General features: G+C 44.9%; 1 non-coding gene across 1 annotated transcript; it reads left to right on the plus strand.

The window, feature by feature from the left end:
* The first annotated feature begins 6,730 nt into the window (after positions 1-6,730).
* Trnat-ugu (transfer RNA threonine (anticodon UGU)) lies at positions 6,731-6,804 on the plus strand. The gene has a single exon. It is a non-coding gene; the product is annotated as a tRNA-Thr (tRNA).
* Positions 6,805-17,445: the final 10,641 nt, after the last annotated feature.

A 17,445-nucleotide genomic window follows, 5' to 3' on the forward strand; every position in this document is an offset into this window, starting at 1 on the left:
CGTACATTGATACCCAACATATTCACTATTATTATAGGGTGGCTTATTCTAGGTTGTACAGGTGGTTCCTCAAATTCATCTAATAGTTCCTTTTGGCTTTGTCTCCAACTAAAGTGATCAACATCTGTCTTCATTATATTTAGGTCACAGTGTGTAGGAGTTTCCTGAATTACATTTTCAGCTGCCTTTTCCAGTCGATCTATTAATTTCAAATCGAAACACCGCACGATTTCATTACATTTAGTTTGCTGAACATGACCCAAATTACTGTAGTCTGAGCGATTCTGCGCCTCCAGACCGGGCATAACATTAGTTACAGCTAAACCACTTTCACCATTATCGTCGGTTTCCTTCTCAAGTGACAACTGGTCACAGCTACTGGGTTCATCGACCCCCAACAGGCTACCCTCTACATTCTCACTTATCTCCTGTCCTAAATCTATTAGTACATTATCAACATCCTGCACAGGCACTTTAGATAAGAGCACATCATCTTCATCGTAAATATAAGCATGAATTTCATCTGCTTCTTCACCTGACAATTCAATATTTTGTAGCTCTTCCCTATCATTACACTGCTGCGCCTTCTCTTTCTCTTCCCACTTAGAAAGCGTCTCTAACACGGTATCTATCAAATACTGTGAGTGATCTAATATTTCTGTTGTATCCTTAGATGCTACCGACACTTCATCCACCTGTTCAGTTTGAGTATTCTGATCTGTCTTACCAATTCCCTTAACTACTGGCATAGGAAAAGTAACCGCCTGGTGAGCGCCAGTGTCCTCATAGACGGGAACTAGTTTTCCTGCCTCGGCCTACCGCTGTTTCCTTTATTTTCATTATAGTTAACTGGCATAGCATTGCTTTCCGTACTGTTGTTTACATGCATTTTTCTGTTTGGAACAAAATTATTATCCCTTGCATGCCATTGTTCGTTCTGATAATTATTTCCCCAATTCCTACCTCTCTTAGGATGACGAACACCTACTGTTCTGATGTTTACATTACCATTTTGCTCGTTCCTAAAATTACTACTATTATTATTATTGGCATTTCGGTTATTACGTGCTTGCTCCTCATTGGCAGCAACACGTTCTACACATTCCAAATACTCAATGAAACGATCCAGATTGTCTCTAGGGGCAGATATAATTCTCGTTTGCCAATACCATGGCAGTTTGGCTTCAAGACCTAGTATTATCATTTCAGGTTTCAGCTTTTCCGCCAAATGTGACAACCGTGAAATCCATGACCTAGCAAACTCTTTAATTGATTCCTTGCCTGCATTGAAGCGTTTTCCACTCCAAAATTCTCTCAACACTTCATTTTGCTTATTGCTAGACCAATACTCATTAATGAAAGCTGTTTTAAACTCCGCTAATGTTTTACACTTCAACATAACATCAGCTGACCAACGCATGGCGTCACCTGCTAAATGGCTTCTAATAAACGAGATTTTCTCTCGTTCAGACCAAGTTGGTGGAATCACATCTTCAAAATCGTTCCAGAAATCTAGCGGATGGATATTTTTATCTGGATCGAACCGCAAGAACTGCCGACACCCGATAAAAGCGGCGTTTGCAGCTACAACTTGTTGTACATTACCATTACCAGAAGTTACTGAAGCTACTTTACTCTCAATGTTAGCAATGTTAGTACTTATATTTTCCACTCTCATTTCAACATTATCTACTCTTTGTACAATATGAGTAGTATCAGTTTTGATTGCATCTACGTCTGCTTGACATATGTTTACTTTAATATTAACATCTTTAAATCTATCTGAGCACAGTTCAGATTCCGCCTCGATCTTTTCTGTTAACTTGTGCTCCAGCTTCGCATCTTCCATTTGGAAGTCTTTGCGAACCTCAGCAACTTCGGATTTAACTGTTTTATACATTTCAGAAAACTGTTGAGCAACCTTTTTCTTAATATCCTCATGATTGTAATCAATTTTATAATTCAAACTGTCTAGATCCTCTTTCAACTTATTGCAACCAGCCTTGAAGGTATCGTCCATTACCTCCAATCGTTTATTAAAATTAGTTTGGCTGGCCATAATTTCAGACTTTAATTCAGCATTACTGCTTTTGACCTGTTCACTTATTTCAGACTTTAATTCAGCATTATTGGATTCTAATTTATTGTCCATTGCCTCAAACCGCATATTAAAATTTGTTTGACTGGCAGCTATTGCTTGTAATATAACATTTAGATCAACAGCCCCAGCATCTTTGGGTTGCTCACTGTCTGGCTTTTTATCACACTCAGGTGACAAAAAACTAGCTCCAATACCCGAATCATCAAAATTAAATGAAACTTCTGATTGATTAGTCATCTCTAACTTCTCCTTCTGAAACTCTACCATCTCTGATGACTGTTTCGTTTTTAATTCATCAGAGAAACTATCATCCAAAAAAATTTACCATTTCTACTTTCCGCTTTACTACAGGGGTCTCTATTATTGAATCATTGGCCCTTCGCACACTACTGTCAGGAGACAATACTTCATATTTCACTTTAACCTTACTACTCTCATGCATATTTACACTTGAACCGTTGTCTGGATTTACAGTTCCCTCAACAGACATAGGTTCTGATTTAAGTTTAACCTCAGCTTCTTTTGACGGTTCCATCGCCGACAGTCTTTTAGTGCAGGTTAGTAAAATTTTTAACAGCTTTTCACTTAATTTAGTTCCTTCTGCACGACGTATGGCGTTGCCGGCGCGGCGTACCAGGATTCCTGATGCGACGTGGCACGTTGAACTGCAGACGGCTCTCCGACGGCTGTTGTGTGTTTGCGTGGCCCGCAATTGCAGGCGCTGCGCCGGCTGCTCCAGCGGACGACTGCGGTGCGGCGAGACTGGCTTCTCGCGATGCCGGCAGCACCGCTAAATTCAGTGCCAGCTCCGTTAATCCAGATGCGTTGTTAATCCAATTGCGTCGTCCACATGCACACGTAACACATTCACTGTTCTATACTCAGTTGCGTGTCGCATTTCACTCGCGAATCCGAATAGTTAAAAATCACTTTCACTTAGTTGATTTCCCGGCCGATGCACCATATGTGGGACGGCGAATAAGTTTGTAGAAAATAAACTAATTAATTGCTGGATATTGACACTTGCAAGTTGTATCAGTTTCTGGCTTTTAGAATGTTGTTAATGCTGTCTTTCGCCGTTCTCAACACTGGCGCTCTATTTACTTTTTGGCACCCAGAAAGTGATTTAATAAAACATGGAACCAGTAATTAGAGATCCTAGTGCCCACTTTATCTGAGAATGTTATTATAGCTGCAGCTTATAGCTCTGAGGAATTAGGAGATTGTCCGGGATTTCTAATCAAAAACGGTTTTCCAAAATAGTTGAGTATATTCTGAAATTCACTGATAAAAAACACAAGTATCCCTACAACGTAACTAACAGAGCAGTTCAGAGTCTAATGCGCTGATGCAACTATAAATGTCCGAATTAAATGTTAAAAAGAATGCTCGCCATAATTTGATGAAAATATTTCATCAAACGCCACGCTAAATATTTGGTAGAATGTCTGTCCCGCGACGGCACTTGAAAATACGACAATACGCAAACTGAAGCTAGATAATGAAAATCATTCCAGAATTAACACTTCACATGAAATGTTTTCATGGTTCCGCGTATCTCTAGTAACTTAATCCGGCACCCGAGGCTGTTTGTAGCAGATATACAGATGCGACGCGACTACCGACACAGATGGCGTGTCATTCAGCGTCTGGAGAGAACTGGGGCCTTGCTTCCTCGCGGAGCGTTCTTATACACTCCTGGAAATGGAAAAAAGAACACATTGACACCGGTGTGTCAGACCCACCATACTTGCTCCGGACACTGCGAGAGGGCTGTACAAGCAATGATCACACGCACGGCACAGCGGACACACCAGGAGCCGTGGTGTTGGCCGTCGAATGGCGCTAGCTGCGCAGCATTTGTGCACCGCCGCCGTCAGTGTCAGCCAGTTTGCCGTGGCATATGGAGCTCCATCGCAGTCTTTAACACTGGTAGCATGCCGCGACAGCGTGGACGTGAACCGTATGTGCAGTTGACAGAATTTGAGCGAGGGCGTATAGTGGGCATGCGGGAGGCCGGGTGGACGTACCGCCGAATTGCTCAACACGTGGGGCGTGAGGTCTCCACAGTACATCGACGTTGTCGCCAGTGGTCGGCGGAAGGTGCACGTGCCTGTCGACCTGGGACCGGACCGCAGCGACGCACGGATGCACGCCAAGACCATAGGATCCTACGCAGTGCCGTAGGGGACCGCACCGCCACTTCCCAGCAAATTAGGGACACTGTTGCTCCTGGGGTATCGGCGAGGACCATTCGCAACCGTCTCCATGAAGCTGGGCTACGGTCCCGCACACCGTTAGGCCGTCTTCCGCTCACGCCCCAACATCGTGCAGCCCGCCTCCAGTGGTGTCGCGACAGGCGTGAATGGAGGGACGAATGGAGACGCGTCGTCTTCAGCGATAAGAGTCGCTTCTGCCTTGGTGCCAATGATGGTCGTATGCGTGTTTGGCGCCGTGCAGGTGAGCGCCACAATCAGGACTGCATATGTCCGAGGCACACAGGGCCAACACCCAGCATCATGGTGTGGGGAGCGATCTCCTACACTGGCCGTACACCACTGGTGATCGTCGAGGGGACACTGAATAGTGCACGGTACATCCAAACCGTCATCGAACCCATCGTTCTACCATTCCTAGACCGGCAAGGGAACTTGCTGTTCCAACAGGACAATGCACGTCCGCATGTATCCCGTGCCACCCAACGTGCTCTAGAAGGTGTAAGTCAACTACCCTGGCCAGCAAGATCTCCGGATCTATCCCCCATTGAGCATGTTTGGGACTGGATGAAGCGTCGTCTCACGCGGTCTGCACGTCCAGCACGAACGCTGGTCCAACTGAGGCGCCAGGTGGAAATGGCATGGCAAGCCGTTCCACAGGACTACATCCAGCATCTCTACGATCGTCTCCATGAGAGAATAGCAGCCTGCATTGCTGCGAAAGGTGGATATACACTGTACTAGTGCCGACATTGTGCATGCTCTGCTGCCTGTGTCTATGTGCCTGTGGTTCTGTCAGTGTGATCATGTGATGTATCTGACCCCAGGAATGTGTCAATAAAGTTGCCCCTTCCTGGGACAATGAATTCACGATGTTCTTATTTCAATTTCCAGGAGTGTATATAAAGCCGCGGTGCGGACGACTAAGGGAACGCCTGATCTTTTCGGCTCTCCCGACTAGCCGCTGGACTAGTAACGCACCACTTCAAGTTACATAATAATTTATAGCTTCTTTTGCTGATGGCCGAAGAAGCTCTTAATTTAAACGTGCATTCAGCACGCAGGTAAGAATTGATAATAAAATTTTAACGTGGCTAAGTTAAATATTTTGGGTGAGAGAATTAATTAAATTACACTGCACGCAGTAGATGAGCTCTGAACTGGCCCTTTTGAGATCCGCTATCGTTATAATTTTATAGGTATTCAAAAGAAACTTTACACATCTTCATAGTCATAGCGGACCTCCAACCTATTTGAATCTAAACATCCTAGCCTTATTTATTAGCCTACTTAATCTATCTTGCTTCCTTCAGTTTTGAGATGAAAACCAGAAAATCATGAATTTCCACTAAAATCTTAATTTGTGAAATCCAAAGTACTGTTTTTATTAAATCATTATGAATGATGAATCTAAATATAAATTTTGAAGTCTCTAGCTCTTTTCTGTTGCGCCAATGATTTTTTCAGAAAAACGTCCAAATTTCGAGAATGGCTGAAGTTATCGAGCTGATATTTAACATACATTAATTTAGTATTATTCCTGACATGCTAGAAAAGTTTTAGGTCATTTGCTTGATTTTTAAGTTATTGCGCAACATTTATGATGTCAGAGCTAGTTACAGCAGACTGGCTGGCACACAATGGAAACAGATGTCAATTTACTACAGCGTGAGTAGGCTGCTTCCCTACAGAGTCCTTTTTATGGGGCTGTATTAAGGACATACTGCTAAGCTACAAATGGCAATTCATGACGTCATCGACAGCATCAATGGTCCAGTACTTCAGCGCTTTATACAGAATTTCGCTACTCGTCTTCGCCACATCACCGTCAATGATGGCAGGAATATCGAACATGTGATAATCTAAATATACGAAGACAGTAACTTGTTTTCGAAAGAACAGTTACTGTTGATGACCGTGCAGCTTTTCCCTGGAATAAATGATGACTAACTGACAACCTCAACTGCCGACAGGTGTTGTTGATATACCTCGATTTGGACAGCTGAAAATGTGTGCCCCGACCGGGACTCGAACCCGGGATCTCCTGCTTACATGACAGACGCTATATCCATCTGAGCCACAGAGGACACAGATGAATGGCGCGACTGCAGGGACTTATCCCTTGCGAAAGAACAGTTACTGTTGATGACCGTGCAGCTTTTCCCTGGAATAAGTGATGACTAACTGACAACCTCAGCTGCCGACAGGTGTTGTTGATGTACCTCGATGTGGACAGCTGAAAATGTGTGCCCCGACCGGGACTCGGACCCGGGATCTCCTGCTTACATGGCAGGCGCTCTATCCATCTGAGCCACCGAGGACACAGATGAATGGCGCCATCTGAGCCACCGAGGACACAGATGAATGGCGCGACTGCAGGGATAAGTCCCTGCAGTCGCGCCATTCATCTGTGTCCTCGGTGGCTCAGATGGATAGAGCGTCTGCCATGTAAGCAGGAGATCCCGGGTTCGAGTCCCGGTCGGGGCACACATTTTCAGCTGTCCACATCGAGGTACATCAACAACACCTGTCGGCAGCTGAGGTTGTCAGTTAGTCATCATTCATAACCTAAATCCGAATATCTGCAATGACCAAACCGAAATTTTCACTCTGCAGCGGAGTGTGCACTGATATGAAACTTCCTGGCAGATTAAAACCGTTTGGTGGACCGAAACTGGAACTAGGAACCTTTGCCTTGCGTGGACAATTGCTCTACCATATGAGCTATCCAAGCACGACTCATGACCCTTCCTCACAGCCTTACTTCCAGCATTACCTCATTTCCTACCTTCCAAACTTCACAAAAGCTCTCCTGTGATACTTGAAGAACTAGCACTCCTGGAAGAAGGGATATTGCGAAGACATGGCTTTGCCACAGCGTGGAGGAGTGCTAGTTCTGCAAGTTTCGCAGGAGAGCTTCTGTAATGTTTGGAAGGTAGGAGAAGAGGTACTGGCGGAAGTATGGCTGTGAGGACGGCTGGTGAGAGGTTCTTGGGTAGCTCAGATGGTAGAACACTTGCCTGCGAAACGCAAAGGCCCCGAGTTCGAGTCTCGGTCCGGCACACGGTTTTAATCTGCCAGGAAGTTTCATCTGTAGTGACCTTTACATGTTGAATAAAATGGGTGTTCGCCATAGTTTGTAACTAATTTACGCCTTTTTCATATAGTTCAATAATTGTCACCTTTATACTGCTGCACATTCAATGGCACATATCAGATTAATATATCAAATGGTTCAAATGGCTCTGAGCACTATGCGACTTAACTTCTGAGGGCATCAGTCGCCTAGAACTTAGAACTAATTAAACCTAACTAACCTAAGGACATCACACACATCCATGCCCGAGGCAGGATTCGAACCTGGAACCGTAGCGGTCGCTCGTTTCCAGACTGTAGCGCCTAGAACTGCACAGCCACTCCGGCCGGCTGATTAATATATCAACATCCGTGTAATAACTGTGCAGCTACCGAAAGAGAAAAGAAATACTCGTTTCCTAGTGAACCTGGATGTATGTTATTTCTGAATAGTGATGAATGGGATTCATAAGGATATTATTCCAGTACCGTAGTTAATACCTAACAGAGGCGATACTGGTCTTTTACTCCGTACTGGTAGCAATGGCTCAACAAGAGTCAAGTGCAGCATTTGTGGAGACTGCAGAAAAAGTTATTTCATCTTCATGCTCATAAAAGGTTTATTTTCAGTTGTTTGGGTGGCGCAGTGGTGCACCAACACTGCGTGAAGTTAAGGGGACTCATAGAAACAGCGCACCATTGACTGAAAATGGACAATTAAAACTTTCGTATACCTCAAATAGTCTTGCAGAGTGCCCATTTTGTTGGTACTGTGACTTCCAGACTAGTATTAGGTACAGGACCCTCTCTTGCAGCAGCGGTATTCATGCTGGAAAAAGCCGCATGGCCTTATCACTAAATTGAGAGCCCCTTCCACTGTTACCGTTACCAGACGAATCTTCTCCATGCGCTCTATATGCTGCCAGATACACCAGTTTCAGACCCCGTCAGCAGATTCTCCGCTGTCGACGCGAATGTATCGACTAAGTAGCCAATGGCATATTGCACTCATTGAAATCATTTAATGTCTGAAACGATGTTAGTTTTATAGTTGCCAGGGATGTGACTTCGTCGGAAACCAGTTACGATATGCAGAAAGCGTTGAAAATTACTAGCGACTGGCGCAAGATTTGTAGCTGATCTTAAATATAAATAAAGTAAAGAAAGCAGAAAAAGAAGGAAAAAACCAGCGTCCTTCTTTGACTTCAACATTTAGTGACTGGAATCACTCTCATACCTTCAAGCATCTAAAAGTTTCTCACCAGAGGAATGGGAAGACAGATTTACCGACAGAGTCCCAACATAGTGCAGTTTACGCGTGCAAGAGGTCGTTTGCAAAACATTCGTTCGCTCAGTTCTTGAGTACTGATTCTTAGTCTGGGAACCTTACAAAGGAGATTAACAGAAGGGATGCTCGGCAGAGTGCAGTGGGATGGATAACATGAAAAGCGCCATATATCGCAGACAACTGTTAAGAGCGCCCACGTTCAAAACCAGTCGGCAAACGTGCAACTTCCTCACAAAAAACATATCGCCGAATGATTGCGAGATGAATTAGGGCTCAAATAGAGGAATGCTGGAAGCCTTTCTTGAAGCGTACAATTCACGGACGGAACAGGAAGCAGGGAAACTGGTACACAGTCCACAGTCCGCGGAAAGCAGAAGATAACGTCAGTACATCACATTTAAATAAAAATAAAAGATTTGGAGAAGAGGTGTTTACACCAGGCTGATACCTGTACATTACACTCTGAACAAGAAACATTGTGGTTTGTGTGTGTGTGTGTGTGTGTGTGTGTGTGCGTGTGTGTGTGTGCGTATGTGTACCCTGCATATTACGTGAAGATGTATGCTGAAGTAAAGTGGCATATGAGAAAGAACTAATATGACATTTTACATTAAAATATTTGTGTTATTTTAGTATAATAATAGCTAGAGGAATTATAGTAATACATCATTGCCAAATAGTCCCCACCATGGTACAAAAAGGCCTTTTTTCACTTAGGCTGCAACTAAATTTACCAAGTGGTACCAATTTCTGCATGCTGACACTTATGTTGATGATACGAGTACAATGAACAATGTTAACAAGTCGTTTTCCAGTTATGTTGAAAACTTACCAACAACTATAAATGCGAATATTTTAAGTTAGAGTTGACTGTGACAGTTATGAACATCAGCTGAAAATATGAACCAGTGACATTTTTAGTTGTTTCCACTAGCTGTTCTGGACGTATATGCACTCCTGGAAATTGAAATAAGAACACCGCGAATTCATTGTCCCAAGAAGGGGAAACTTTATTGACACATTCCTGGGGTCAGATACATCACATGATCACACTGACAGAACCACAGGCACATAGACACAAGCAACAGAGCATGCACAATGTCGGCACTAGTACAGTGTATATCCACCTTTCGCAGCAATGCAGGCTGCTATTCTCCCATGGAGACGATCGTAGAGATGCTGGATGTAGTCCTGTGGAACGGCTTGCCATGCCATTTCCACCTGGCGCCTCAGTTGGACCAGCGTTCGTGCTGGACGTGCAGACCGCGTGAGACGACGCTTCATCCAGTCCCAAACATGCTCAATGGGGGACAGATCCGGAGATCTTGATGGCCAGGGTAGTTGACTTACACCTTCTAGAGCACGTTGGGTGGCACGGGATACATGCGGACGTGCATTGTTCTGTTGGAACAGCAAGTTCCCTTGCCGGTCTAGGAATGGTAGAACGATGGGTTCGATGACGGTTTGGATGTACCGTGCACTATTCAGTGTCCCCTCGACGATCACCAGTGGTGTACAGCCAGTGTAGGAGATCGCTCCCCACACCATGATGCCGGGTGTTGGCCCTGTGTGCCTCGGTCGTATGCAGTCCTCATTGTGGCGCTCACCTGCACGGCGCCAAACACGCATACGACCATCATTGGCACCAAGGCAGAAGCGACTCTCATCGCTGAAGACGACACGTCTCCATTCGTCCCTCCATTCACGCCTGTCGCGACACCACTGGAGGCGGGCTGCACGATGTTGGGGCGTGAGCGGAAGACGGCCTAACGGTGTGCGGGACCGTAGCCCAGCTTCATGGAGACGGTTGCGAATGGTCCTCGCCGATACCCCAGGAGCAACAGTGTCCCTAATTTGCTGGGAAGTGGCGGTGCGGTCCCCTACGGCACTGCGTAGGATCCTACGGTCTTGGCGTGCATCCGTGCGTCGCTGCGGTCCGGTCCCAGGTCGACGGGCACGTGCACCTTCCGCCGACCACTGGCGACAACATCGATGTACTGTGGAGACCTCACGCCCCACGTGTTGAGCAATTTGGCGGTACGTCCACCCGGCCTCCCGCATGCCCACTATACGCCCTCGCTCAAAGTCCATCAACTGCACATACGGTTCACGTCCACGCTGTCGCGGCATGCTACCAGTGTTAAAGACTGCGATGGAGCTCCGTATGCCACGGCAAACTGGCTGACACTGACGGCGGCGGTGCACAAATGCTGCGCAGCTAGCGCCATTCGACGGCCAACACCGCGGTTCCTGGTGTGTCCGCTGTGCCGTGCGTGTGATCATTGCTTGTACAGCCCTCTCGCAGTGTCCGGAGCAAGTATGGTGGGTCTGACACACCGGTGTCAATGTGTTCTTTTTTCCATTTCCACGAGTGTATTTCAGTCATCCAACTGGATTAGTAATCATCAGAGGGTTGGCGGCCTTGACGCCGGCTACGAGCGCTTTTCGTTTGCTGTGTTACAAGATAAGTAATTTAGCTATTAATTAATCGTTTATGCTGTCTATTCTATAGTGTTTACGTGCATTAATGTCAGATAAACGGGATAAATTGAAGGTTTCAGTTTTTATTTGCGTCTGAACAAGCTAAGCGAAGTTTGTGTTGAGGACAGATCCGCTTGTACGCAAACGTTTGTTTACATTTTTAATTGACGTCAAATACCCGGGATTATCAGTTAATCCAGTGCACAATACTCAGTATTTGCGATTATTAATGTCATTTAGGCTCGATACATTGAAGGTAACAGTTTCATTGGTTTTATTAGGTTATTTTTCGCGTGTACGTTAACGTTTGGTTAAATTATAAATACGAGGGTTAATCAGTTTAAGATAGTGTACAATACTCAGAATTTACGTTTATTAGTGTCATTTAGACTCGATGCATTGAATGTAGCAGTTTTTAAACGTTTAATTAGGAATAGTGATACTGACAGCTAATTCTAACCTCACTTGTATTCGTCTGACTAGCGCAACCTGCGACCGTTAAAAGTTAACCAAACGTAAAATACCTGGTAAATTAGTATTACACTACAATATCTGAGTAAATCATTGTTACAATACAACTTCTGCGCCTTTCTTACATACGGTTTAGTTAGCAGAAACCAAAAACTCACCTCGCCGTCTGCTTAAATTCCTTACCTTTTTGTGGGCTTTAGTGGTCGTGTACTGTAGGCCCATCGGTTCCTATAAAGTAGAGTTCGCGTTTGTGCTTTACATTCTGAACTCTTATTGTTAGCTAAAGGTTTTGTTTCGTACCTGCAGATGTCAGTGTACAATATTCAGTATTTACGTTTATTAGTATCATTTAGACTCGGTACATTTAAGGTAGCAGTTTTTATAGTTTTATTAGGTCACTTTCACGTGTACGTAAACGCTTGTTTAAATTAGATACAAGGGATGATCAGTAGGCGTAGCTTACCGTAAGTCACTGTTTAATTCGTTATTAATATTCACTAGATAGCCCCTAGCAGTTTACTGTAGGTCACTGTCTTATTCTTCAGTATTCACTAAATAGCCCTAGCAGGAAAATAAGCACCTGGTCTAGCTTCTACCATAAATTTTTATTTTTCATTATTGAGTGTCCTTTCTGTCAATTAGTGTGTAGCTGTTAACCTTGTGTGGCAGCAGGTTTGCTTAAGTTTTTTATAGTAAATCATTAATTAGCTAGATGGATAGGGACTGTGTCTGTCGTGTGTGGATGCAGGAGGAGTTGGCCACAGTCCAAACACAACTGGAAGCTTTGTTGGCAACAGAGCGTCACCTTGAGGTTCGACGGGGCTTGGTTGCCTGGGGCAGCCTCTGCTGTACTAGATGTGCAGGGGGAATGTCACAGCTCTCCGTTACTGAGCCCATGGCAGGTGCGACTGAGCCGGCCGGCCCGCTCTCACCTCAGTGCGGGTGGCGGACTGTGTCGAGGTCTCCAGCCTCAGGCTCCTGCCGAATCCCAGGCACTTTGCTAATAGATTCAGTATGCTATCTGATGCTGGGGTGGGAGGGGGAGGCTGAGCCGGATCAGAATGCACCTTCTGCCAGGGTAGTGGCCGCTCCTTCAGCAAGGTACGGACAGGCACGCGGGGGTAGGGGTTAGTTAGTTATTGGGAGCTCCAGTGTTAGGCAGGTCATGGAGCCCCTCAGGAATACGGCGGCTAGGGCGGGGAAGAAGTCCAACGTTCATTCGGTGTGTTTGCCAGAGGGCATTGTCTGGAATGTGGAAGAGGCTCTTCCGGCGGCTACCGAGCGTGTGGAGTGCAGCCAGCTGCAGATTGTTGCACACATGTCGGCACCAACGATGCCTGTCGCCGGGGTTCTGAGGAAATCCTTGGGTTCTTTCGACGGCTGACTAAATTGGCGATGGCGACCTCCATCTCTCGAGGAGTGGAAGCCAAGCTGACGATCTGCAGCATCATACCCGGGGTGTACCGGGGTCCTCTGGTTTGGAGTCAAGTGGAGAATCTAAACCAGAGGCCACGTCGACTCTGTGACGAAAATGGTTGTAGATTCCTCGACCTACGCTATAGAATGGAAGGTTGTAGGACACCTCTCGATAGATCAGGGGTGCACTACACACAGGAAGCAGCTACATGGGTAGCACAGTACTTGTGGCGTGCACATAGGTTTTTTTTAGATTAGCTTCCTCCCAACGGGAAACAAACAGTTGACCTGAAAAATTACCAGTTCATGACACTGATGTGGGTGTGTCAACTGCAAAAATTGTCAGTTCGCCTAAACAGGTCATTCCAAAGGATTTAAATACGCTTAATCTCATGTTAGTAGACTGTCGAAGTGTCTGTAGTAAGATCCCAGACCTACACTCCGAAATAAACAGTAGCAATGCCAATATTGTATTAGGTACCGAAAGTTGGTTGAAACCAGACATAAAAAACACTGAAATTTTGAACTCGGATTGGACAATGTTTAGGAAGGATAGGATTGATGCTATCGGAGGCGGTGTGTTCATCGCAGTTAAAAGCTGTTTAAACGCAGTTGAGATTGATACTGGGCCGGACTGTGAAACAGTGTGGATAAGCTGTCAATCAGACAAGGATTGACCACTGTATTAGGATGTTTTTACATACCACCAGCATCCGCAACAAACGTCGCAGAACGTTTCACGGAAAGTCTTGAGTTCTTAGGAAGTAAATATCCAAATTATCCATTAGTTGTAGGTGTAGGCTTTAATCTGGCATTCATTCGTTGGGAAAATTACACGTTTATGACAGGGGACAGAAGTAAAGATTATTCTAGGAGCATCCTCTACATTCAACCTTGAACAATTGGTTAGAAAACCAACTCGAGATGGGAATATATTAGATATCTTGGCGACAAACAGATCTGATCATTCTGAGGAAGTTAATCTAGAAGAAGGTATTAGCGAGCATAATCTCGTTGTGGCTTCTATGTCAGTGGAAGTCGCAAAAAAATAAAAAATAAAAAAAAATTAAAAAAAATAACAAAGAAACAGCGCAGAGTTTTCTTGTTTGGCAAAGCAAATAAAAGTGTCATTAATGAAAATCTTCATAGTCAGATCCAAGCATTCACCACGCGACAAAAAGATATTGAGTATATTTGGTCGGAATTTAAAGATATTGTCGACCATGTGCTAGAGAAGTATATGCCTAACAAAAATATTAGGAAGTTGTTGAGAAAGCAGAGAATTTTGCACAGTCGTTTTACACGTAGTCACTGCCCCTCTAACAAACAGAAATTATGCGAAATGAAAGCAGCTGTCAGATGGACAATGAGAGATCCTTTTAACGAATTTGAAAGCAATATTTTATCTGCAGATTCTAAAAATAACCCAAAAAAATTTTGGTCGTACGTAAAATCTATGAACGCTACAAATAATTCAATGCCTTCTCTTGCGGACAGTACGGGTAATGCAACTGATGATGATAAACAGAAGGCCGAAATTCTAAACCCAGCTTTCAAAAACTCGTTTACGGTAGAGGACTGCAGCACCATTCCACCTTTCAATTATCGAACAAACGCAAGAATGGCTGACATAGTGTTTAGTGTATCTGGGATTGTAAAACAGTTAAGATCCTTAGACGCCAGGAAGGCATCTGGCTCAGACGGTATCCCCGTAAGATTATATGTCGACTATGGTACAAATATAGCACCATTCTTATCCATCATCTGTCATAGATCATTGGAACAGGGGAAAGTTCCACGGGACTGAAAGAAGGTCCAGGTCATAGCAATCTATAAAATGTGTAGACAATCGGATGCACATAATTACCGACCAACTTCACTGACATCGATTTGTTGTAGAATCATGGAACATATTTTGTGTTCAGATATAATGACCTTTCTAGCTCATCAGCAGAAACCAGCACGGTTTTAGGAAACATCGGTCATGCGAGACACAGCTGGCCCTCTTTGTGCATGATATACAACGGGCTCTAGATACCGGCTCCCAGGTTGATGCCATATTTCTCGACTTTCGAAAGGCGTTCGACTCAGTTCCGCACTGTCGCTTGCTTCAAAAAGTGCGCGCTAATGGTCTATCCGATGACATATGCGGTTGGATAGAAAATTTTGTAACAGACAGCGGTATATCGTCCTGAATGGGGTGACTCCAACAGAAACAAGCGTAACTTCAGGTGTGCCCCAAGGCAGCGTAATAGGTCCGCTGCTTTTTACGGTTTATATAAACGACCTGGTTGATGATATTGACAGCGGCATTAGACTGTTTGCCGATGATGCTGTAGTCTACAGGAAAGTGGCGTCAAACGAAAGTTGTGAACAAATCAATGGGAATATGCAGAAAATAAATGCGTAATGTAATGACTGGCAGTTATCTCTCAATATTAGTAAGTGTAACCTACTGCGTATAACGAGGCGAAAATCCCCATTAATGTACGAGTACAAAATACATGCCCAGTCTTTGGAATCGCTGACATCCGTCAAGTATCTGGGTGTGACTATTCGAAATGATCTCAAATGGAATGATCAGATTACACCAGTAACGGGTAAGGCGAGCTCTAGATTGCGGTTTGTTGGTAGAATCCTGGAGCGATGCAGTTCTTCAACAAAGGAAATAGCTTACAATACGTTAGTTCGTCCAGTCGTAGAGTATTGCTCGTCTGTATGGGACCCTTACCAGATGGGTCTGATTCAAGAAATTGAGAGGGTCCAAAGAAGAGCGGCAAGATTCGTGACGTACATTTAGCCACCGCGAGAGCGTTACAAATCTCATAGAAGGTTTGAAGTGGGACACACACACAGATAGACGGCGCGCCAAACGGAAGGGGCTGCTCACTAAATACCGAAATCCTATCTTCACCGAGGACGTAGAGCATATCTTATTACCACCAACTTTCAAATCGCGCAATGATCACCATTCAAAGATGAGGGAAATTAGAGTTCGTACTGAGGCGTTTAGACAGTCGTTTTTCCCTTGCGCGATCCGCAAGTGGAACAGAGGGGGCGGGAATATGACTTTGGCGCGAATAGTGCCCTCCGCCACGCACCGTTTGGTGGCTAGTGGAGTATATACGTAGATGTAGATGTCTGTAGTGTATGTTCAAATTTTAGGTTACCTGCGTCGTTGTATTTCAGAGCTCACACGTTCCTTTTCTGTCCGTGTTTACATTACATATGCTGAATAAGCAAACATGGCATATTAACAGCTCCTAACTTCTTAAATACATTGCCACAGATTACCCAAATGTCGTGCATACAAGCCTATGACTTATTGACATAAATCCATCCACTGAAACATGTAATAATGAAGTGTGACTGGTTACAGTAATTTGCAGTTTCAGTTCTTACCAATAAGTGTTACTTTTAGGAATTAGCGGTAGACAACACGGCTGTATTCTCGTCCACTTTTAGTTGGCACCAACGCTGGTGTTGCTTTCCGTCACAGCAGTGCATACCTGCAATAGCGGGTAGCGACTCGCTGCGTCATGGTGAGGCATGGAGCGGTGTCTTGTCACAGAAAGGAGCAGTCTGGCATACGGACGTAAAATGGCAGGATCAGCTTTGAGCCAGCACCGAGTGTTATTGACAATGAAGAACGAGTCTTCGTGTTTGGCATCAGGCTGTGCATAGCATGCTAGTAGAGATGCTTCTTGTCCCAGGATGACTGGCCAACGAAGTTAGTTTGCAACCATGATCCTGTGTAGATGGTGGATGGGATTGCCAGTGTCATCACTATGTGGAGACTCTGTAGAGCAAAACGCCAAGGCACACAGGTCTACAGGAGTGACCAACTACATCAACTTAGTGTAAGTGATTGGAGGCCATGGACTGTAGCGAAGGCTTTACATGAAACGTCTGATACCCAGTCGATGTCCTGGAGTGGCCAGTTGGTTGAGGAGCAGTGATGCCGTTAAGTACAGGATGGCCATTGTCATAGTGGGGACCAGAAGTTAAAAAAGACAAGAGTTGCAGCTATGTGAAGGAAGCGGCATCTACTAAGTGCCTGTGCCAGGGAGCCAAGGGCAGTGACAGATGAGACTTTTTACTCAGCGCTGGACCACGTATGGCTTGCCAGCCGAGTTTGTTTATGTCCCAGGGTCGGTAGCCCCGCGGCGTTGACCATGATAGCGGCCCTATGCAGGATGAGGTGGCTGATATCCTCATCAAGGGAGAGCCTCAGTGTAGACGAGAGTATAAAATAGCCAGTTGGAAGATAACACAGCTTGCTATCAACACAGGACATCATGCCAGTCTAGAACAGGGGACAGTTCTTAGCTTCATAGATTCAGGGGAAGTAGAGCTGTCAGGAGGCTAGTGCTGTTACCTGCAGTGTGTTTCCATCC

This window comes from Schistocerca serialis, chromosome 4 (genome assembly GCF_023864345.2).
Source record: "Schistocerca serialis cubense isolate TAMUIC-IGC-003099 chromosome 4, iqSchSeri2.2, whole genome shotgun sequence".
NCBI lineage: Eukaryota > Metazoa > Arthropoda > Insecta > Orthoptera > Acrididae > Schistocerca > Schistocerca serialis.